Source organism: Bombina bombina, chromosome 2, assembly GCF_027579735.1.
Source record: "Bombina bombina isolate aBomBom1 chromosome 2, aBomBom1.pri, whole genome shotgun sequence".
Classification (NCBI taxonomy): Eukaryota; Metazoa; Chordata; class Amphibia; order Anura; family Bombinatoridae; genus Bombina; species Bombina bombina.
In genome coordinates, this window is record NC_069500.1 from 1,426,841,585 (window position 1) to 1,426,865,770 (window position 24,186).

Genomic DNA, 24,186 nt, shown 5'->3' on the forward strand with positions numbered 1-24,186 from the left:
TTATTATATTTATTAACCCCTAATCTGCCCCCCTCAACGTCGCCTCCATCTGCCTACACTTATTAACCCCTAATCTGCCGACCGCAAAGCGCCGCCACCTACATTATAGCTATGTACCCCTAATCTGCTGCCCCTAACACCGCCGACCCCTATATTATATTTATTAACCCCTAACCTGCCCCCCACAACGTCGCCTCCACCTGCTTACACTTATTAACCCCTAATCTGCCGAGAGGACCTGAGCGCTACTATAATAAAGTTATTAACCCCTAATCCGCCTCACTAACCCTATAATAAATAGTATTAACCCCTAATCTGCCCTCCCTAACATCGCCAACACCTAACTTCAATTATTAACCCCTAATCTGCCGACCGGAGCTCACCGCTATTCTAATAAATGGATTAACCCCTAAAGCTAAGTCTAACCCTAACACTAACACCCCCCTAACTTAAATATAATTTTAATCTAACGAAATTAATTAACTCTTATTAAATAAATTATTCCTATTTAAAGCTAAATACTTACCTGTAAAATAAACCCTAATATAGCTACAATATAACGAATAATTACATTGTAGCTATTTTAGGATTAATATTTATTTTACAGGCAACTTTGTAATAATTTTAACCAGGTACAATAGCTATTAAATAGTTAAGAACTATTTAATAGTTACCTAGTTAAAATAATTACAAAATTACCTGTAAAATAAATCCTAACCTAAGTTACAATTAAACCTAACACTATACTATCATTAAATTAATTAAATAAAATACCTACAATTACCTACAATGAAACCTAACACTACACTATCAATACATTAATTAAATACAATACCTACAAAAAAATACATTTAAATAAACTAACTAAAGTACAAAAAAATAAAAAAGAACTAAGTTACAAAAAATAAAAAAATATCTACAAACATAAGAAAAATATTACAACAATTTTAAACTAATTACACCTACTCTAAGCCCCCTAATAAAACAACAAAGCCCCCCAAAATAAAAAATGCCCTACCCTATTCTAAATTACTAAAGTTAAAAGCTCTTTTACCTTACCAGCCCTGAACAGGGCCCTTTGCGGGGCATGCCCCAAAAAGTTCAGCTCTTTTTCCTGTAAAAAAAAACATACAATACCCCCCCCAACATTACAACCCACCACCCACATACCCCTAATCTAACTCAAACCCCCCTTAAATAAACCTAACACTAAGCCCCTGAAGATCATCCTACCTTGTCTTCACCTCACCAGGTATCACCGATCCGTCCTGGCTCCAAAATCTTCATCCAACCCAAGCGGGGGTTGGCGATCCATCATCCGATGGCTGAAGAGGTCCAGAAGAGGCTCCAAAGTCTTCATCCTATCCGGGAAGAAGAGGCGATCCGGACCGGCAACCATCTTGATCCAAGCGGCATCTTCTATCTTCATCCGATGATGACCGGCTCCATCCTGAAGACCTCCACCGCGGACCCATCTTCCTCCGGCGACGTCCAACTGAAGAATGACGGTTCCTTTAAGGGACGTCATCCAAGATGGCATCCCTCGAATTCCGATTGGCTGATAGGATTCTATCAGCCAATCGGAATTAAGGTAGGAATATTCTGATTGGCTGATGGAATCAGCCAATCAGAATCAAGTTCAATCCGATTGGCTGATCCAATCAGCCAATCAGATTGAGCTCGCATTCTATTGGCTGATCGGAACAGCCAATAGAATGCGAGCTCAATCTGATTGGCTGATTGGATCAGCCAATCGGATTGAACTTGATTCTGATTGGCTGATTCCATCAGCCAATCAGAATATTCCTACCTTAATTCCGATTGGCTGATAGAATCCTATCAGCCAATCGGAATTCGAGGGACGCCATCTTGGATGACGTCCCTTAAAGGAACCGTCATTCTTCAGTTGGACGTCGCCGGAGGAAGATGGGTCCGCAGTGGAGGTCTTCAGGATGGAGCCGGTCGTCATCGGATGAAGATAGAAGATGCCGCTTGGATCAAGATGGTTGCCGGTCCGGATCGCCTCTTCTTCCCGGATAGTATGAAGACTTTGGAGCCTCTTCTGGACCTCTTCAGCCATCGGATGATGGATCGCCAACCCCCGCTTGGGTTGGATGAAGATTTTGGAGCCAGGACGGATCGGTGATACCTGGTGAGGTGAAGACAAGGTAGGATGATCTTCAGGGGCTTAGTGTTAGGTTTATTTAAGGGGGGTTTGGGTTAGATTAGGGGTATGTGGGTGGTGGGTTGTAATGTTGGGGGGGGTATTGTATGTTTTTTTTTACAGGAAAAAGAGCTGAACTTTTTGGGGCATGCCCCGCAAAGGTCCCTGTTCAGGGCTGGTAAGGTAAAAGAGCTTTTAACTTTAGTAATTTAGAATAGGGTAGGGCATTTTTTATTTTGGGGGGCTTTGTTGTTTTATTAGGGGGCTTAGAGTAGGTGTAATTAGTTTAAAATTGTAATATTTTTCTTATGTTTGTAGATATTTTTTTATTTTTTGTAACTTAGTTCTTTTTTATTTTTTGTACTTTAGTTAGTTTATTTAAATGTATTTTTTTGTAGGTATTGTATTTAATTAATGTATTGATAGTGTAGTGTTAGGTTTCATTGTAGGTAATTGTAGGTATTTTATTTAATTAATTTAATGATAGTATAGTGTTAGGTTTAATTGTAACTTAGGTTAGGATTTATTTTACAGGTAATTTTGTAATTATTTTAACTAGGTAACTATTAAATAGTTCTTAACTATTTAATAGCTATTGTACCTGGTTAAAATAATTACAAAGTTGCCTGTAAAATAAATATTAATCCTAAAATAGCTACAATGTAATTATAATTTATATTGTAGCTATATTAGGGTTTATTTTACAGGTAAGTATTTAGCTTTAAATAGGAATAATTTATTTAATAAGAGTTAATTAATTTCGTTAGATTAAAATTATATTTAAGTTAGAGGTTGTTAGTGTTAGGGTTAGACTTAGCTTTAGGGGTTAATCCATTTATTAGAATAGCGGTGAGCTCCGGTCGGCAGATTAGGGGTTAATAATTGAAGTTAGGTGTCGGCGATGTTAGGGAGGGCAGATTATGGGTTAATACTATTTATTATAAGGTTAGTGAGGCGGATTAGGGGTTAATAACTTTATTATAGTAGCGCTCAGGTCCGCTCGGCAGATTAGGGGTTAATAAGTGTAGGCAGATGGAGGCGACGTTGAGGGGGGCAGATTAGGGGTTAATAAATATAATATAGGGGTCGGCGGTGTTAGGGGCAGCAGATTAGGGGTACATAAGGATAATGTAAGTAGCGGCGGTTTACGGAGCGGCAGATTAGGGGTTAAAAATAAAATGCAGGTGTCAGCGATAGCGGGGGCGGCAGATTAGGGGTTAATAAGTGTAAGGTTAGGGGTGTTTAGACTCGGGGTACATGTTAGGGTGTTAAGTGCAGACGTAGGAAGGGTTACCGCATAGCAAACAATGGGGCTGCGTTAGGAGCTGAACGCGGCTTTTTTGCAGGTGTTTGGTTTTTTTTCAGCTCAAACAGCCCCATTGTTTCCTATGGGGGAATCGTGCACAAGCACGTTTTTGAGGCTGGCCGCTTGCGTAAGCAACTCTGGTATCGAGAGTTGAAGCTGCGTTAAAAATGCTCTACGCTCCTTTTTTGGAGCCTAACGCAGCCATTCTTTGGACTCTCAATACCAGAGTTATTTTTATGGTGCGGCCAGAAAAAAGCCGGCGTTAGTTTTTCGGGTCGTTACCGACAAAACTCCAAATCTAGCCATTAGTATTTTATTATGCATTTTTATTTACTCTTTGATGAAATGAAGTATAACTTCTTGTTCTTCATAAAAAGACAATTCGTTGAACTAAAGCTTTTATATATTAAAGATCTCTGATTAAGAAAATGATCTTATCTTAAGAGGGCCAGATATTAATTTCTGGTTTCTTTCATTGTAATTGGCTTGATTCTTCTCTATATATATATTTTTATGGCCATAATTGTGGCAGCTATACATTTGATTTCTCTTATGAACACATATCACTACCTAATTATAAATATACTATGTCATGTCAGGGGTCTATTTATCATCTCTATCTACTAATTTATATTAATATTTGTGAATTGAATGATATGTTGAATTTACCATCATTCTAACTAATGATGATATTTTGCTCTTCAACAAAGGATAATCCATTGAACGATTAAACATGACAAATCCCTTGTTAATATATATATATTTTTATTTCTAATGATACACCTAATATATTTGACTCTGACTATCTTTTACATTGCCATTTGTTATTAACTACTGTATTGATAGATTTACCAACATCGCGCAATGTGATATTCTAATGATCAAATTTGTTTTTGTTTTTTGTACTTGCAAATGGTCGCGATTCCTCAGTAGGAGGTGAATTCTTATATCACCTTGTTAATATATATATTTTTATTTCTAATGATTTGAATAGTGACAGGATGTGAAGAGTATAATCATTTGAGATTAAAAATTATCCGCTTATGACTGAAATTGAATCCCCATAGAATCATAATCATTTGAGATTATAAAATGCTCCGTTTGTTACTGAAATAGAATCTCATTCCTATTACTATGTTTACAGTGTCTGATGTCAACCATGAATATACATAACACTAGAGAGCATATATGCTCCGCTTTCCGCTTTTGACAATCCGTTTTTGACAATTGCTTTGACACTTGTTTTGTTTTGTTGTAAGACCCACAGCCGCTCCCCCTATAAAGTGCAATTCATCTCTGTTCCTGGTCATGTGACATTAACTGACCAATTATGGGAGGACACTATTGGTTCACACGGAGGTGTGAACTATCTACACGATTTGATTGGCTACTTGCCCTATATATGCTATATGGCTACAGTCAGTCCAGTTAGCCTTTGAGAAAGCCAAGCCAGGCGAAATGTACATCAGGCACTCTTCCTACGGCTGTATCAACCACTAAGTATAACTATGCAAGTCACATTTCACTAGTCAATTTGTTTATTCTAACATATCTATAGAATCATATTACCTTTCATTGATCGTATTTCTGGTTTAATTTGTGTTTGTGAACACTTCACTCTTGCCTATACAAATGGGTCTGTGTAATATGCTGAATGTATGGACTATGTGAATCTTGCTACCTACACTTCCCCTCTTAGGCACTATACTAATTTTGTCATAGGGAATATTTTGGACAGACCTACACCGGTCCAGTATTGCACTAGATAGTATAATTTTGTTTGAGGTCAATCCTCTTTTTTAGATAGATTTTGGTGCAATCCGTGAACCATTTTTTGGTGTATATCTGCCTAAAAATCCCTCCTACTCTATTCTGAGTTTCTATGGTATACATTCTGGGGTCATTGTGGATATACAGCCGTTTACTATTTGTTTGTGTTTTAATCTAAGTATTAATCACTACTTATATAGTAGTTTTTTATCATTTTTTTGAATAATAAATGTTAAGTTTTAATATTATATACCCACTGAATAGCCACTTATACCAGTCTCCCTTTGCGAGTGCTCTACTTTCTGTTCGCTTGTCTCCTATTTTTTCTACATTTACTTGAACAGTGAGCACCCTCCCCTGGTATTACTAGTCTATACTTCATTATATCAGATATTACTATTATTGTCCCCAATTTGGGTGACTACTTTTATTGGTTAAATTGTGGTAAGCTAATACTTGACGGGGAATCATTAAATACAACTTCCATTACCACTATCCCTATCTTTATTATATATGGATACCAAGCTAGCCATGTCCCGTTCCTTGTCCTCACTGATGTCATTGAAGGTCTCTTCCTCCACCCAGCCACGTACAACACCTAGGGTCCCAGAAAGGTGACAACAAGCCCCCTGGGATGCCTGCTGTGTTTGGTCTTCCACCTCCTCAAAGCTACCTTCCTCCTCTGACTCCTCTTCTTCAGACTCCTCTCTCTGCATTGCCTCTCTCTGCGTTATTATAAGGTGTGTTAAGTAGTACTATTCTTACCGGTTTAATCCCTGTTACGTTCCCCTATCAGGGGACGTGTATATGGCATGGATTTTAGGAACCGGGAGATGGAAAAAGATGCTTGGTCGGTCCTCCTACTTCAAATTTGGGGCACTGCGCGTGCAATCGTGGCCGGACTTTTAGCCGACGGACATTTGGCTGATGGACATTTGGCCGAAACACAAGTGGCTGTCAGATAACAGTCCAGCCACGAGATAGATAGATTTGATAGATAGATACATAGATTAGATAGATAGATCAATAGATGCAATAGATACATTTGAGAGATACGATAGATAGATAGATAGATAGATAGATAGATAGATAGATAGATTTGATAGATAAATAGATAGATTTGATAGATAGATAATTTCCCAGACAGAGAATTACAAGACGTGCGGTCTGGGACCCATGGTAAGGTTCCCAGAGGCAGTTGCGGTGCTAGGGGAAGTGTATATGGCATGGATTTTAGGAACCAGGATATGGAAAAAGATGCTTGGTCGGTCCTCCAACTTCAAATTTGGGGCACTGCGCGTGCAATCTACTGTGCCCCCAGATATGAGTGGTGTGTTAAGTAGTACTATTCTGATCAGTTTAATCCCTGTTACGTCCCCTATCAGGGGACGTGTATATGGCAAGGAGTTTAGGAACCGGGAGATGGAAAAAGATGCTTGGTCGGTCCTCCTACTTCAAATTTGGGGCACTGCGCTTGCAATCTACTGTGCCACCAGATATGAGTGGTGTGTTAAGTAGTACTATTCTGATCAGTTTAATCCCTGTTACGTCCCCTATCAGGGGACGTGTATATGGCATGGATTTTAGGAACCGGGAGATGGAAAAAGATGCTTGGTCGTGCCTCCTACTTCAAATTTTGGAGCACTGCTCGTGCAATCGTGGCCGGACTTTTAGCCGATGGACATTTGGCAGACGGACATTTGGCCGACGGACTTTGGCAGAATTCAAAGATAAAATACAGCAGCGTGTGGACCATTTTTAGCCCAAGGCAGCTCATCTCATCAGGCCTTTTTTACTCGAATGTATCGCCGAATGTCAGTCCCTTTGGGATCCATCACTCATTCATCTTAATAAAGGTGAGGTAATCTAGACTTTTTTGACCTAGGTGACTTCTCTTCTCAGTGACAATACCTCCTGCTGCACTGAAGGTCCTTTCTGACAGGACACTTGAAGTGGGGCAGGCCAGAAGTTCTATTGCAAATTGGGATAGCTCAGGCCACAGGTCAAGCCTGCACACCCAGTAGTCAAGGGGTTCATCGCTCCTCAGAGTGTCGAGATCTGCAGTTAAGGCGAGGTAGTCTGCTACCTGTCAGTCGAGTCGTTCTCTGATGGTGGACCCCGAAGGGCTGTGGCGATGCATAGGACTGAAAAAGCTCTGCATGTCCTCCATCAACAACACGTCTGTAAAGCATCCTGTCCTTGCCGGCGTGCTCGTGGGAGTTGGAGGATTACTTTCACCTCTTCCCCTGTTAGATTCCCGTTGTGCTGTGACATCACCCTTATACGCTGTGTAAAGCATACTTTTTAATTTATTTTGGAACTGCTGCATCCTTTCCGACTTGCGGTAATTCAGTAACATTTTAGGCACTTTATGCTTATACCGGGGGTCTAGTAGCGTGGACACCCAGTACAGGTCATTCTCCTTCAGCTTTTTTATACGAGGGTCCCTCAATAGGCACAACAGCATGAAAGACCCCATTTGCACAAGGTTGGATGCCGAGCTACTCATGTCCCGTTCCTCATCCTCAGTGATCTCACTGAATGTATCTTCTTCTCCCCAGCCATGTACAACACCATGGGTACCAGATAGGTGACAACGAGCACCCTGGGATGCTTGTTGTGGTTGGTCTTCCTCCTCCTCCTCCTCAAAGCCACATTCCTCCTCTGACTCCTCTTCCTCACAATTCTCTTCCAGCGTTGCCGCTGGTCCAGCAAGCGATGCTGATAAGGCTGTTTCTGGTGGTGATGGTGACCACAACTCTTCCTCTTCACGCTCATCTATGGCCTGATCCAGCACTCTTCGCAGGGCATGCTCCAGGAAGAAAACAAATTGTATGATGTCGCTGATGGTGCATTTGGAGCGACTGACTAGGTTTGTCACCTCCTCAAAAGGACGCATGAGCCTACAGGCATTGCGCATGAGCATCCAGTAACATGGCAAAAAAATCCCCAGCTCCGCAGAGGCTGTCCTAGCACCCCAGTCATACAAATACTCGTTAACGGCTTTTTATTGTTGGAGCAGGCAGTCGAACATTAGGAGTGTTGAATTCCAATGTGTCGGGCTGTCGCAAATCAAGCACCTCACTGGCATGTTGTTTCGCCGCTAGATATCTGAAAAGTGCGCCATGGCTGTGTAGGAACGCCTCAAATGGCCACACACCTTCCTGGCCTTTTTCAGGACGTCCTGTAAGCCTGGGTACTTATGCACAAAGCGTTGTACGATCAGATTACACACATGTGCCATGCACGGCACATGTGTCAACTTGCCCAATTTCAATGCCGCCACCAAATTACTTCCGTTGTCAGAAACCACTTTGCCAATCTCCAGTTGGTGCGGAGTGAGCCACTGATCCACCTGTGCGTTCAGGGCGGACAGGAGTGCTGGTCCGGTGTGACTCTCTGCTTTCAGGCAAGTCAACCCCAAGACTGCGTGACACTGCCGTATCCGGGATGTGGAATAGTACCTGGGGAGCTGGGGGGGTGCCGTTGATGTGGTGCAAGATGCAGCAGCAGAAGAGGACTCAGCCGAGGAGGTTATGGAAGAGGATGGAGTAGGAGGAGTAGAGGAGATGGCAGCAGGCCTGCCTGCAAGTCGTGGCGGTGTCACCAACTCCTCTGCAGAGCCACGCATTCCATGCTTGTCAGCCATCAGCAGGTTTACCCAATGTGCAGTGTAGGTGATATACCTGCCCTGACCATGCTTTGCAGACCAGCTATCAGTGGTCAGATGGACCCTTGCCCCAACACTGTGTGTGAGACATGCCATTACTTCCTTTCGCACAATCGAGTACAGGTTGGGGATTGCCTTTTGTGCAAAGAAATTTCGGCCGGGTACCTTCCACTGCGGTGTCTCAATAGCTACAAATTTTTTGAACGCCTCAGACTCCACCAGCTTGTATGGTAAAAGCAGGCGGGCTAAGAGTTCAGACAAGCCAGCTGTCAGACGCCGGGCAAGGGGGTGACTTTGTGACATTGGCTTCTTACGCTCAAACATGTCCTTGACAGACACCTGACTCTGGGCAGATGAGCAGGAACTGCTCTGGAAGACAGACGGAGTGGCGGATGGTTGAGAGGGGGCAAGGAGGACAGCAGTGGTTGACATGGCTGAAGATGCTGGACCAGGAGGAGGATGGCGGCTTTGCGTTTGTGTGCTGCTTCTACTCATGTGTTGATCCCATAGGCTTTTGTGATGTGCGATCATGTGCCTTCACAAAGCAGTTGTACCGAGGTGGGTGTTGGACTTCCCACGACTCAGTTTCTTTTGGCACAGGTTGCAAATGGCATCGCTGTTGTCAGAGGCAGACACACAAAAAAAAATGCCAAACTGCTGATCTCTGCGATGACGGCATTCTGGTGGTGGCAACAGCATGCGTTGATTGGCGTGCTGTCTGGCTGACCCCGGGTGCCGATGCATGCTGTCTGATTGTGCCACTAGCTCCTTGCGACAACCTCCCCCTGCTTCCAACTCGTCTCCTCCTCCTCCTCCCTGTCTCCCCATCTGAACTTTCCCCCTGTTCTTCTTCTCTTCTAGCGGGCACCCACGTGACATCCAAGGATGCATTGTCATCATCAACCGCTTCACTTGTATCTGACAAATCAACAAAGGAAGCAGCAACGGGTACAACATCATCATCATCACACCGTACGTCCATGTCTGTAATGCTGCCTGACTGAGACATATCACTTTTATCTACATCCTTTGTCAATGATGGTTGCGCAACACTCATTTCTTCCAACTGCTGTGTAAATAACTCCTCTGACAGATCAAGTGAAGCGGCTGTGGTGCTAGTGTTGGTGGTGGCGGCAGGCGGGCGAGTGGTAACTTGAGAGGTGCCCGAAGATAAGCTGGAGGAGGATGGTGCATCAAGGTTCGGAGCGGAAGCTATAGAAGATTGGGTGTCCTGTGTTAAAAAGTCAACTATGTCCTCCTCAGAACTTTTCGAGTTCATGGTACGTGGCCTCTGAACACTGGACATTATTCTAGGGCCAAAGGGAATCAAAGCACCACGACCACGACGGCACCTGTGGGGTGGCCTGCCTCTTCCTGTCATTTTTTTTTAAATTTACACTTACACTACTATTAAACAAGATATGAGTGGTGCCATTGGGCAAGTGGGCACAGTATACGCTGTGAGCCTGACACAAAAAAGCAGACTGATGTTTCACAGTCCAAAAAGTTTTTTTTGTTTTAAATGTACACTTACACTACTATTAAACAAGATATGAGTGGTGCCACTGGGCAAGTGGGCACAGTATACGCTGTGAGCCTGACACAAAAAAGCAGACTGATGTTTCACAGTCCAAAAAGTTTTTTTTTTTTAAATGTACACTTACACTACTATTAAAAAAGATATGAGTGGTGGCACTGGGCAAGTGGGCCCAGTATAAGCTGTGAGCCTGACACAAAAAAGAAGACTGATGTTTCACAGTCCAAAAAGTTTTTTTTGTTTTTAAATGTACACTTACACTACTATTAAACAAGATATGAGTGGTGGCACTGGGCAAGTGGGCCCAGTATAAGCTGTGAGCCTGACACAAAAAAGCAGACTGATGTTTCACAGTCCAAAAAGTTTTTTTTTGTTTTCAATGTACACTTACACTACTATTAAAAAAGATATGAGTGGTGCCACTGGGCATATACGCTGTGAGCCTGACAGAAAAAAGCAGACTGATGTTTCACAGTCCAAAAAGTTTTTTTTTTTTTTTTAAATGTACACTTACACTACTATTAAACAAGATATGAGTGGTGGCACTGGGCAAGTGGGCACAGTATACGCTGCACAGTATACGCCGTGAGCCTGACACAAAAAAGCAGACTGATGTTTCACAGTCCAAAAAGTTTTTTTTGTTTTTAAATGTACACTTACACTACTATTAAACAAGATATGAGTTGTGGCACTGGGCAAGTGGGCACAGTATACGCTGTGAGCCTGACACAAAAGAGCAGACTGATGTTTCACAGTACAAAAAGTTTTTTTTTTTTTTAAATGTACACTTACACTACTATTAAACAAGATATGAGTGGTGGCACTGGGCAAGTGGGCACAGTATACGCTGTGAGCCTGTCACAAAAAAGCAGACTGATGTTTCACATTCCAAAAAGGTTTTTTTTTTTAAATGTACACTTACACTACTATTAAACAAGATATGAGTGGTGGCACTGGGCAAGTGGGCACAGTATACGCTGTGAGCCTGACACAAAAAAGCAGACTGATGTTTCACAGTCCAAAAAGTTTTTTTTTTTTTTAAATTTACACTACTGTTACACCAGATATGAGTGGTGGCACTGGGCAAGTGGGCACAGTATACGCTGTGAGCCTGGCACACACGCTGGCAGGCAGGCAACTGCAATTAGATTACACAAGCAGACTGATGTTTAACAGTCAAAAATTGTTATTTTTTTAAATTTACACTACTGTTACACCAGATATGAGTGGTGGCACTGGGCAAGTGGGCCTGGCACACACGCTGGCAGGCAGGCAGGCAACTGCAATTAGATTACACTAGCAGACTGATGTTTTACAGTCAAAAAAATTTGTTTTTTTTAAATTTACACTACTGTTACACAAGATATGAGTGGTGGCACTGGGCAAGTGAGCCTGGCACACACGCTGGCAGGCAGGCAACTGTGAGCCTGGCACACACGCTGGCAGGCAGGCAACTGCAATTAGATTACACTAGCAGACTGATGTTTCACAGTCAAAAAAGTTTTTTTTTTTTTTAAATTTACACTACTGTTACAACAGATATGAGTGGTGGCACTGGGCAAGTGGGCCTGGCACACACGCTGGCAGGCAGGCAACTGCAATTAGATTACACAAGCAGACTGATGTTTCACAGTCAAAAAAGTTTTTTTTTTTAAATTTACACTACTGTTACACCAGATATGAGTGGTGGCACTGGGCAAGTGGGCCTGGCACACACGCTGGCAGGCAGGCAACTGCAATTAGATTACACTAGCAGACTGATGTTTCACAGTCAAAAAAGTTTTTTTTTTAAAATTTACACTACTGTTACACCAGATATGAGTGGTGGCACTGGGCAAGTAGGCAGAGTATACGCTGTGAGCCTGGCACACACGCCGGCAGGCAGGCAACAGCAATTAGATTACATAAGCAGACTGATGTTTCACAGTCAAAAAAGTTTTTTGTTTTTAAATTTACAATACTGTTACACCAGATATGAGTGGTGGCACTGGGCATGTGGGCCTGGCACACACGCTGGCAGGCAGGCAACTGCAATTAGATTACACTAGCAGACTGATGTTTCACAGTCAAAAAAGTTTTTTTTTTTAAATTTACACTACTGTTACACCAGATATGAGTGGTGGCACTGGGCAAGTAGGCAGAGTATACGCTGTGAGCCTGGCACACACGCCGGCAGGCAGGCAACAGCAATTAGATTACACAAGCAGACTGATGTTTCACAGTCAAAAAAGTTTTTTGTTTTTAAATTTACACTACTGTTACACCAGATATGAGTGGTGGCACTGGGCATGTGGGCCTGGCACACAAGCTGGCAGGCAGGCAACTGCAATTAGATTACACTAGCAGACTGATGTTTCACAGTCAAAAAAGTTTTTTTTTTTAAATTTACACTACTGTTACACCAGATATGAGTGGTGGCACTGGGCAAGTGGGCCTGGCACACATGCTGGCAGGCAGGCAACTGCAATTAGATTACACAAGCAGACTGATGTTTCACAGTCAAAAAAGTTTTTTTTTTTTAAATTTACACTACTGTTACACCAGATATGAGTGGTGGCACTGGGCAAGTGGGCCTGGCACACACGCTGGCAGGCAGGCAACTGCAATTAGATTACACTAGCAGACTGATGTTTCACAGTCAAAAAAGTTTGTTTTTTTTAAATTTACACTACTGTTACACCAGATATGAGTGGTGGCACTGGGCAAGTGGGCCTGGCACACACGCTGGCAGGCAGGCAACTGCAATTAGATTACACTAGCAGACTGATGTTTCACAGTCAAAAAAGTTTTTTTTTTTAAATTTACACTACTGTTACACCAGATATGAGTGGTGGCACTGGGCAAGTAGGCAGAGTATACGCTGTGAGCCTGGCACACACGCCGGCAGGCAGGCAACAGCAATTAGATTACACAAGCAGACTGATGTTTCACAGTCAAAAAAGTTTTTTGTTTTTAAATTTACAATACTGTTACACCAGATATGAGTGGTGGCACTGGGCAAGTGGGCCTGGCACACACGCTGGCAGGCAGGCAACTGCAATTAGATTACACTAGCAGACTGATGTTTCACAGTCAAAAAAGTTTTTTTTTTAAAATTTACACTACTGTTGCACCAGATATGAGTGGTGGCACTGGGCAAGTAGGCAGAGTATACGCTGTGAGCCTGGCACACACGCCGGCAGGCAGGCAACAGCAATTAGATTACACAAGCAGACTGATGTTTCACAGTCAAAAAAGTTTTTTGTTTTTAAATTTACACTACTGTTACACCAGATATGAGTGGTGGCACTGGGCATGTGGGCCTGGCACACAAGCTGGCAGGCAGGCAACTGCAATTAGATTACACTAGCAGACTGATGTTTCACAGTCAAAAAAGTTTTTTTTTTTAAATTTACACTACTGTTACACCAGATATGAGTGGTGGCACTGGGCAAGTGGGCCTGGCACACATGCTGGCAGGCAGGCAACTGCAATTAGATTACACAAGCAGACTGATGTTTCACAGTCAAAAAAGTTTTTTTTTTAAATTTACACTACTGTTACAACAGATATGAGTGGTGGCACTGGGCAAGTGGGCACAGTATACGCTGTGAGCCTGGCACACACGCTGGCAGGCAGGCAGGCAACTGTGATTAGATTACACAAGCAGACTGATGTTTCAAAGTCAAAAAAGTTTTTTTTTTAAATTTACACTACTGTTACACCAGATATGAGTGGTGGCACTGGGCAAGTGGGCCTGGCACACATGCTGGCAGGCAGGCAACTGCAATTAGATTACGCTAGCAGACTGATGTTTCACAGTCAAAAAAGTTATTTTTTTTTAAATTTACACTACTGTTACACCAGATATGAGTGGTGGCACTGGGCAAGTGGCTTGGCAGGCAAGCAACTGCAATTAGATTACACAGGAAAAAAATAAATAAAATTATGTTCTAGCCCTAAAAAGGGCTTTTTGGGGTGCTGTCCTTACAGCAGAGATCAGATTAGTCCTTCAGGACTGTAGTGGACACTGAATACACTAGCCTAGCTATCAATTTCCCTATAAAATCACCAGCAGCTACACTGTCCCTCCTCTCACTAGCAATGCAGCTTCCGAATGAATCTAAAATGGCTGCTGTCCAGGAGCTGGGAGGGTCTGGGAGGGAGGGTCTGCTGCTGATTGGCTGGAATGTGTCTGCAGACTGTGAGATACAGGGTCAAAGTTTACTCCATGATGAATAGGGGGCGGATCAAACATCGCATATGTTCGCCCACCGCGGTGAACGCAAACATGCTATGTTCGCCAGGAACTATTCGCCGGCGAACTATTCGCGACATCACTAATCAGAGATCCACATTATCCTGGATGGTATAAGTGACATATGTTATTCATACTAGAACCATGCAATCCATCTGCACTTGCCTGTGTATCCATCATTTTATAACACGGTAAGATAGCCTATTCTTATGCTGAATCTCTATGTTTAAGAAATACTGTCACATATGCTGTATGCCAGCTTGTTGTCCTGCCCGAGAGGATCACAGATAGTCCGAGTTGGTACCGGCTGTGTGTTAAATAAGGGTGCATGAGGGTACTTCACCAGGCATTACACATCATTAGATTCTGGAGTATGGATGATACATGGTAACCCACCCGGAAGTGATCCATCTGACAAGTGTGGGACCCTCACCAGATCCCACCCAGGTACAGGCTAAGGGTATATAGAGGAAGACCCACCCCAGAAAGGTAGGTCACCCACCACGCCCCATGTTCTGGTTCACATTACCCGTGGCAGTACCCCAGGTATGTAACTCCAATCGAGATGAGTGCCTTAAAGTCAGGTGGTGAATTTAAATCCCCCGGTTGTACTGTCCCCATTCGGTACATCCATTCAGCCTCACGCCTGAGTAGGGCTTTATTTCGGTCACCGCCCCTGTCAAGACGTGGAATATGATCAATCAGAATATATCTGATAGATGAAACCTGGTGGTTCTTTTGAGCACAGTGTCTTGCAATGGGTTGTTCTGACTCTCCTTTATCCAGAGCTAGTCATATCGCCTGTCTGTTATAACAGTATTGTAAATATTTAAAATAAAATCTTTTTTGACTGAGAAACATCAGTCATCTAGTGTAATCTAATTGCAGTTGCCTGCCTGCCAGCATGTGTGCCAGGCCCACTTGCCAACTAGTGCCACCAATCATATTTGTTATAACAGTATTGTAAATATTTAAAATAAAAACTTTTTTGACTGAGAAACATCAGTCATCTAGTGTAATCTAATTGCAGTTGCCTTCCTCCCAGCGTGTGTGCCAGGCCCACTTGCCAACTAGTGCCACCAATCATATTTGTTATAACAGTAGTGTAAATATTTAAAAAAAAAATTTGACTGTGAAATCTCAGTCTGCTAGTGTAATCTAATTGAAGTTGCCTTCAATGTATCTATCTATCTATCTCGTGGTTGTGCAAATGGACTGTTTGCGGTTGTTTACGGTGCGTTACAAGGGGAGTTTGGTCTGTCACTGTGAAGCGGGCATAACCCTTACACTACCTGATCGATACAACATCATACCTGATGTTTTAAAGCACGTTATTCCAAACAATTTAGGAATGTTAGGTGATTTAGGCCCTTTATGGGTTAAAACCAGACTCTGCATCAACTATGTAATTTTTCGTGGGAGGTTTGCCATGGATCCCCCTCCGGCATGCCACAGTCCAGGTGTTAATCCCCTTGAAACAATTTTTCCATCACTATTGTGGCCAGAAAGAGTCCTTGTGGGTTTTAAAGTTCGCCTGCCTATTGAAGTCAATGGCGAACATTTGCGGAAGTTCGAGTCCGCCGTTCACAAACCTAAATTTTTAGGTTCGCGACATCACTACTGCTATTATTGTGTTGATAAAATGGGGTCTTTTCACAGCAAAATATTGATAATAATGCTGAGATACAGAGAAGTAATACTTAGTATAAAACTGTCAGAGATGTATCATCCAGCGCTGGTTAGAATACTCTCTGTACCACAAATCCTAAGCCAGTTAAAAGGGGAAACTCCAAGAGATTTTACAATTAGAGTTGCAGGTGTTTATTTTATTGTCCCTTTAAATGATAATATTTCAGGCTGGACAGAAGCGTTATATCCTCAGGAAACAAATCCGTTCCTTTGTACAGCTGTCTGTGTGATTGTAACACCCTGCTCCCTCCATATCAAAATACCCCACCAGCTCCTCCGCCTGCAATGTATCCCTCACTAGCTGCTTTAAATAATGCACAGAGAAGAGGAAAATGCTATTGCATCTTTAAAGTCTACAAATGGGTTAACAGTTTCATTTCAAGGAAGGAGCTGTGCACTCCGAAAAGGGAGGGAGATGGGGGAGCTGTCAGTAATCACAGCCCTGTAAATTCAGCTAGAAATTTTGCTTCTGCATTCAGGAATGTTACAGCCACAGAACGGGGGCCAGTGCTGTCTAAAGAAGTGCTTGTCTGTCTGATGTTTCACTGTGCCCCGTGTTACGTGTAAAAGGTTTACTCCCCACTAAATATCTGAGGATTTATTATCTTGTCTAAAAATAATTTGTTCATGAATCAATCTGCTTGGAAAATGTTCATTCCTTGCAAATTCGGACATGTTCAGATACATTTTAAATTCGGTGGAGTATTTATAATGTCTTTGGTATGTTTGAAATATATGTTTTCCTGAAAGAGAGAGAACGTTAAAAAAATATGTTTAAGTGTCTCTAAAATAAGTTTGCTGTATGATGAATGTTGGAAGCGAATGTAAGATATGCAAGTTGATATAAGCTTGTGTGTGTATCGCTGTAAAAGCTGACCTTGGTGCATTCTTTTTTTTTCTGAATGGTAATAATTCAGGCTAGAGTCTTAGCTAAGAAATCTGATGCTGTAATTACTTGTTTGTTATTGCTGTAACATGATTTTAAAGTCATATGTATGTTCTTAATTATGTGTGTTATTAATAGCATTTTTAGTTTTAAGTGATATTTGTTTCATGCAAATAAAGACTGAAGAGAGATTTAATGTGTTTCCACATGTTGAGGCATATAAATATATTGTTTTTGCAAGTGAACTAATTAAGGAATTTAAAAGTGCGATGATGTGTGTGACTTTCGGTCACGTTCTGGTAAATAAAAGAGAGTTTTTCTGGCAAGTGATTAATAGGTTGATTTAAGTATGTTATGTGCGTAATGTAAGATTCATGCAAGGAGTTAAAAAAAAAGGAGAAAAGAAAAGACTATACGCTGTATTTTATTAAATGCATCTAAAGTATTTGGGTCTGTTTCTGTTGCAAGTAGAGTAATTCAGTAGAGTTTTAATATAAATTGGTAACATATTACTGTGTAATATTATTTATGCTGTGATGGCTCTTATTTAAATATATGCAGGTTATAATACAGTAAAGAAGTAGAATTTTAATGGTAAATAACACAAGTTTCCTAATCATGGCTAGGTTATATATATGTAACATACATGTTATAAATGGTCAGTCCTTAAAGGGACAGTACACTGTAAAATGGTTTTAATGTTGATGTGTTTTCAATGATTTGTTATTCCAGCTGTGTAGTATAAAAAAGTAGGATAAATTGTATTTTCAGGTTTATTTGTATGTATGAAGTAGTTGCTTTTGTGCTTTTAAATCACAGCCTATTACAATGGGTTAAGTTTCAGGTAATAGCATATCTCATTGTCCTTATCTGATATTTGTCTGGAAAATCGGAGCTCAGTGCTTAGACAGAGCAATGGAAAATGTCATTTTATTACTTTACTATCCTATGCCCTATGGAGAGTGCGATTTCTTCTTCTGACTGTGTTAGGCAATTCAATAGATGAGACTCCAGTATATAACATTTTTACTATAAGTGGGTATACTACAGGCTGAATCAGTTATTTCAAATGCCAAAATAGGGGTGAAGGAGCTATTTGTAAACAATTAAAGGCACTCCATCAGGTGAGATGGATTATTGGGAACAATTTAATGGGGAACATTTTGGGCAAACTATCCTTTTAATCTATTAGTGTAAATCATTATTATTATTATTATTCTTTTTAGAAAGCTCATTATGTTGTATACAATTGTTATATTTAGTCAGAGAGCTGCAAAATGTTAAATATTAAATTATATACAAAAATTTAATTAAATAATTGTGTATTTATTAAAATCATGGGTATGTAAAACTATAGCATAGGCTTTTCACAAATTATGTGTGCCAGATATGATTTATTTAACAGTGGGTTTGCCATTATTTTCTGACCTTTACCAGAATATAGTACTTAGGTGTTTGTGTGTTCCTTTGTAAAATTATGGTTAGGGATTTTATTTGTAAATATGCAACTAGAGTTTATTGATCTTCTGAAGTGATTGCATTATCAGAATGATGTCATAGTATTGTGCATGGTAGAATTTGCAAAACCGGGGCATAGAATGTAGGATTTTTCAGTGCTTTGTTTCAGTGAATGTCAGTATATGTGTTGAATTTCAAGTTGATTGTGGTTGTTAAAAGTTTGTGCCGGCTGTTAATGTTTTGTTTTTTGTAGTGGACAGTTTGTTTTAAGTGTTTTCTAAGAGAAGGTTATGTTTTTATTTTTAGTGAATGTGTGTGGATGGGTGCTGTATGAATGGAATATTGAATATTGAGGTGTATTTGATTTTCCTGATTTTAAGAATAGTATACTAGTTCTTTTAGGAGTGCATGGATTGTCTTTTTAGTTTGCTGTCATATTGTGTTTGCGTGACACATAAGGTGTTTCACGCAAACAAAGAGGGGAGTATTGATGAGTATCTTTATGTGATTTGGGTGATTGTTTTAGGTAAGAAATGAAACTAAGAAAATGAACCTAAAATGTTGTTATTAACACACTATTTGTATTTGCAGGATGAGATCATGAAGCTGTATCCAGAAAGTAAAAACACTAACTAAATTATTTTTGAGTTTTTCATATTTAGGTAAATCTGTACAGATAAAATTCCATAGTGCACTCTCCAAAAGACTGAAGACTGAATTCAAGTAAACCTTTTAAATAAAGAGATGCCTGGCGCCTAGGGGAAGGAAGAAGACAACAAGATAAAATACCTTTTGTCAAGTTTGTTTTAACCACCATACTGCAGTTAAAGTTGCTGAACTATCTTTTGGATCCATTCTTTGCTTTGCACGCTGGTGCCAGCCCCAGAACTGGACTCTGGGTAATCTATGACTGTTTCCTATGATGTTTGTCTTTAGAACATAAAGACTATCCTTCTCTTGACTGTGCCTTGCCTGTTGGAATTGAGGACCTGTTACGCTGTTACAGAGTCATCCACAGCTAAATTAGGGGAGTATTGTTTTAACTTGTTTACTTATATTGCTTGTTTTGTATTCTCTTGTAATTGTGTTTTTTTATCATATTAGTTATAAGAGGTCATATAGCTTTGTCTGCAGAAAAGTATGCCTTATTTGTATTAGTACACATTATAGTTTATGTACTTAAACAAAGTAACCTTCTAGATAAGTATAACTTTAATTCTTGCAGTATTATAACCTATTGAATGGCCCACTGAGTATACAGAATATATGCTGCAATATCTCAGAATATTCTAGACCCTTCAGCATTGTAGAACACAGAAGGTTCACTCATGTTTCTATACTGCCCTTAATGTTTAAGCGAAGAGGGGATATGTGTCTTGCGGTGGAGAAGGGTATGAAAATAGGAAGTTTTTGTAGGAATTTCCCATTGTAATCATTCCTTAGTATATTTTCAAACTACTAGAAATAAAGAGAGTGAGGACATGTCTCAGCTAGAAATTTTGTTATTCCAGGTGTTTGTCGGTGAAAGGAATTATATTACCATAAAGATGTGTTTACCTTTAAAAGATTTTGTAGTTTTGATAATGTTATGATTGTATTCTTTCCTCATGCAGGAGTGCGAGAGAATTTAGGTTGCATAAACTAATTAGTAAATTAGTAGTGTCTATATCAGATGAGACAGCTGACTCTATTAAGATTATATTGAAAGAAGTTATAAACATTACATATAGTACCTTTGCAGAATAAAACAACACTAGGTTATTTTTTTAGTAGTTTAAAGAGAATGTGTGAAGAAATAAATTTAAAATAAAATGTTTTTATTGACTGTTTTACTTTTCATTTTTGTGAAGTGTAGCAGTTTTTACTTGCTTAGTATTCATGTTTAAGGTATAATTTGAATTGTATAGAGAAGCTGTGAGTTATTCTCTGTAAAAGTATAATCGTGTATTTAGTTTGTATTATATATCCACAATGTTTTCCTGGTTTTAAATGACATAGGATAATTAATGCTTTTAAAGGTAATGGTGATGCTTACAAAAAGGTGTAAGAAGTTTTGTTGGACATAATTGTGATTGTATCAGGGTGTGTGCTCATCTTGTGCTGTTTTGTTTCCTTCTTAGACTCCTTCTGACTTGAGTGTCTGCTTGCTATGGAGATCCACCTGCTTTCCTTGTTTACCCCATGAACAAACCATCAGACTTCTAGCATGTACCTGCAGATGGACACTTGCAAAGCACCCCTACTGCAAATGGACTATGGTATTGAAGCAGAGTGTCTGAGGGAGGTGAAGTTCTAAGATGACAAAGACTGTTCTTAAAGTCATCAGAGGCCACCCAGAGATACTTGTGCTGTTCCCATGTCATGCTTCACTGTGGAGAGTGTACATAGCAGGAAACTGTCGAGGCAATTTTGGGATGCTAGCTATGCAGGTTAAGAAATAAAGATTCAGCGTTTGGGGGTAGATAGGGGGCTGGTAGGCAGATAGACCAGTAGTTTGGGGATGCTGGGAGGTAGACGGAGAGTATTGGAGAGACCGTACCTATGTTCAGTGACAAATTGTGCCCTATTGGCCTATTCAGTTTTTAAATTTTGTCTATATATTATAGCAGGAAATGTGAATACATTTCTCTACAGTATTATCACATAGATTCATGTTATACCTAAGTATTATGTTTATATTGTTGTTAATAGATTAACTAATTTTCTGTGCCTTTTATATAGTCAGTCAATGTTCATAGTATGCTATTCTGGTAGAATAAAAGGGTGGAATGTTAGAATATATTTAGCATTACTAACGTCATTTTGTGTAACCACCATTTTAAGATTTAGTACATAGAAGCAAACTTTCTTTAGCATACCCATTCTTGTGGGATCACTGCTGATGTTTTTGATTTTAAGATGTGTTTATTATATTTCATTATAATGTAGTTTATTATGCTGTGAAGAAAATATGCTGATGTTAGAAATACTTGTGTCTCAAGAATGGCCTTGTAATGTCCTTAGCGATGCGCCCGGATACACCGTTATCTAAAACTGATAGGCCTAGATTTAGAGTTTGGCGGTAGCCGTCAAAACCAGCGTTAGAGGCTCCTAACGCTGGTTTTAGGCTACCGCTGGTATTTGGAGTCAGTCAGGAAAGGGTCTAACGCTCACTTTCCAGCCGCGACTTTTCCATACCGCAGATCCCCTTACGTCATTTGCGTATCCTATCTTTTCAATGGGATCTTTCTAACTCCGGTATTTAGAGTCGTGGCTGAAGTGAGCGTTAGAAATCTAACGACAAAACTCCAGCCGCAGAAAAAAGTCAGTAGTAAAGAGCTTTCTGGGCTAACGCTGGTTTATAAAGCTCTTAACTACTGTGCTCTAAAGTACACTAACACCCATAAACTACCTACGTACCCCTAAACCGAGGTCCCCCCACATCGCCGCCACTCGATTAAATTTTTTAACCCCTAATCTGCCGACCGCCACCTACGTTATCCTTATGTACCCCTAATCTGCTGCCCCTAACACCGCCGACCCCTGTATTATATTTATTAACCCCTAACCTGCCCCCCACAACGTCGCCGCCAGCTACCTACAATAATTAACCCCTAATCTGCCGACCGCAAAGCGCCGCTACTTACGTTATCCTTATGTACCCCTAATCTGCTGCCCCTAACACCGCCGACCCCTATATTATATTTATTAACCCCAAATCTGCCCCCCACAACGTCGCCTCCACCTGCCTACACTTATTAACCCCTAATCTGCCGAGCGGACCGCACCGCTATTATAATAAAGTTATTAACCCCTAATCCGCCTCACTAACCCTATAATAAATAGTATTAACCCCTAATCTATCATTATCTATCTATCTATCTATCTATCTATCTATCTATATTATAATTATAATCTATTATAATAGCGGTGCGGTCCGCTCGGCAGATTAGGGGTTAATAAGTGTAGGTAGGTGGAGGCGACGTTGGGGGCGGCAGATTAGGGGTTAATAAATATAATATAGGGGTCGGCGGTGTTAGGGGCAGCAGATTAGGGGTACATAGGGATAATGTAAGTAGCGGCGGTTTACGGAGCGGCAGATTAGGGGTTCATAATAATATGCAGGGGTCAGCGATAGCGGGGGCGGCAGAATAGGGGTTAATAAGTGTAAGGTTAGGGGTGTTTAGACTCGGGGTACATGTTAGAGTGTTAGGTGCAGACGTAGGAAGTGTTTCCCCATAGGAAACAATGGGGCTGCGTTAGGAGCTGAACAAGGCTTTTTTGCAGGTGTTAGTTTTTTTTTTCAGCTCAAACAGCCCCATTGTTTTCTATGGGGGAATCGTGCACGAGCACGTTTTTGAAGCTGGCCGCGTCCGTAAGCAACTCTGGTATCGAGAGTTGCAGTGGCGTTAAATATGCCTGTACGCTCCCTTTTTGGAGCCTAACGCAGCCATTCTGTGAACTCTCAATACCAGAGGTATTTAAAAGGTGCGGCGTTAGCTACGCAGGTCGTTACCGTCAAAACTCTAAATCTAGGCCTTAGTTTCTTAGTATGATTCCTTGTCTTATATTTTACTGTGCCCCTTTGTTCTAACTCACGCTGTGTAAAATGGTGTGATTTATGATACGTCATTGTTTAACCCCATATACTGTAGCCATTTTCTATAAAAGTATGGTGTGCTTTTTAAAAAAAACAGAACAGTGATTAGATTTTACTTGCTGCGTGTCTGATTTCTGTTCCCGAGATATCTCGTCAGGTAACCCATTCAGTTCCAAGTGAAAGTGTAGAATACTGCTAAGTGCTAACTGATACCCGACACCCCCCTCTTAAATTGTACATAAAAGTTTTGTCCACATGAGGGTGCTAGAGAGTTATTAGAGCAGACCATTTTAAGCAACTTTCTAATTTACTCCTATTCTCCTATTATCAATTTTACTTTGTTCTCTTGCTATCACATTTTAGGTTCAGCACCCTGGATAGTGCTTGCTGATTGGTGGCTTCATTTAGAGACTAACTTTGGTAATGGGTTCATTTTGTATAGCATCTTTTTGGTTGCAAAATGGGTATAAATTAGGCATGTGTGTAAAGAATTTTATGCAACATGAATAAGGGGTAACACCTGAAACATTATTGCTGGACTATATTGTTCTTTACATCATTTTGCTCACACATGACACACGGTTGTGGACCTTTAATGTACTATAATTGATCATGTACCCCTGCTCTCCCGAGGGGGTGATAGGGGCAACGTTTTCCTCCAAAAAGAAGCCAGGTGGACATTTTTACTGGAGACTTTGGCAGTGAAAATTTTAAATTCCCACTTAGACTGACATTGTGTTCTATGAAACTTTTGTGTTGTTGTAGCTCTAGAAGAGTCTTTGTGATGGTTGTCACTTTTTCATATCTTATTTTTTTTATTTAATTATTTTTTTATTAAAAGCACAGCCATTTCCTATAATGCTTTTTTGAGATTTGGTAGGTGGTCCATT

At 40.7% G+C, this 24,186-nt stretch overlaps 1 protein-coding gene across 1 annotated transcript in view; it reads right to left on the reverse strand.

The window, feature by feature from the left end:
• The window catches only part of LOC128650439 (uncharacterized), a 490,879-nt gene that overhangs the window by 194,102 nt on the left and 272,591 nt on the right, over window positions 1-24,186 (reverse strand). The window lies entirely within an intron of this gene.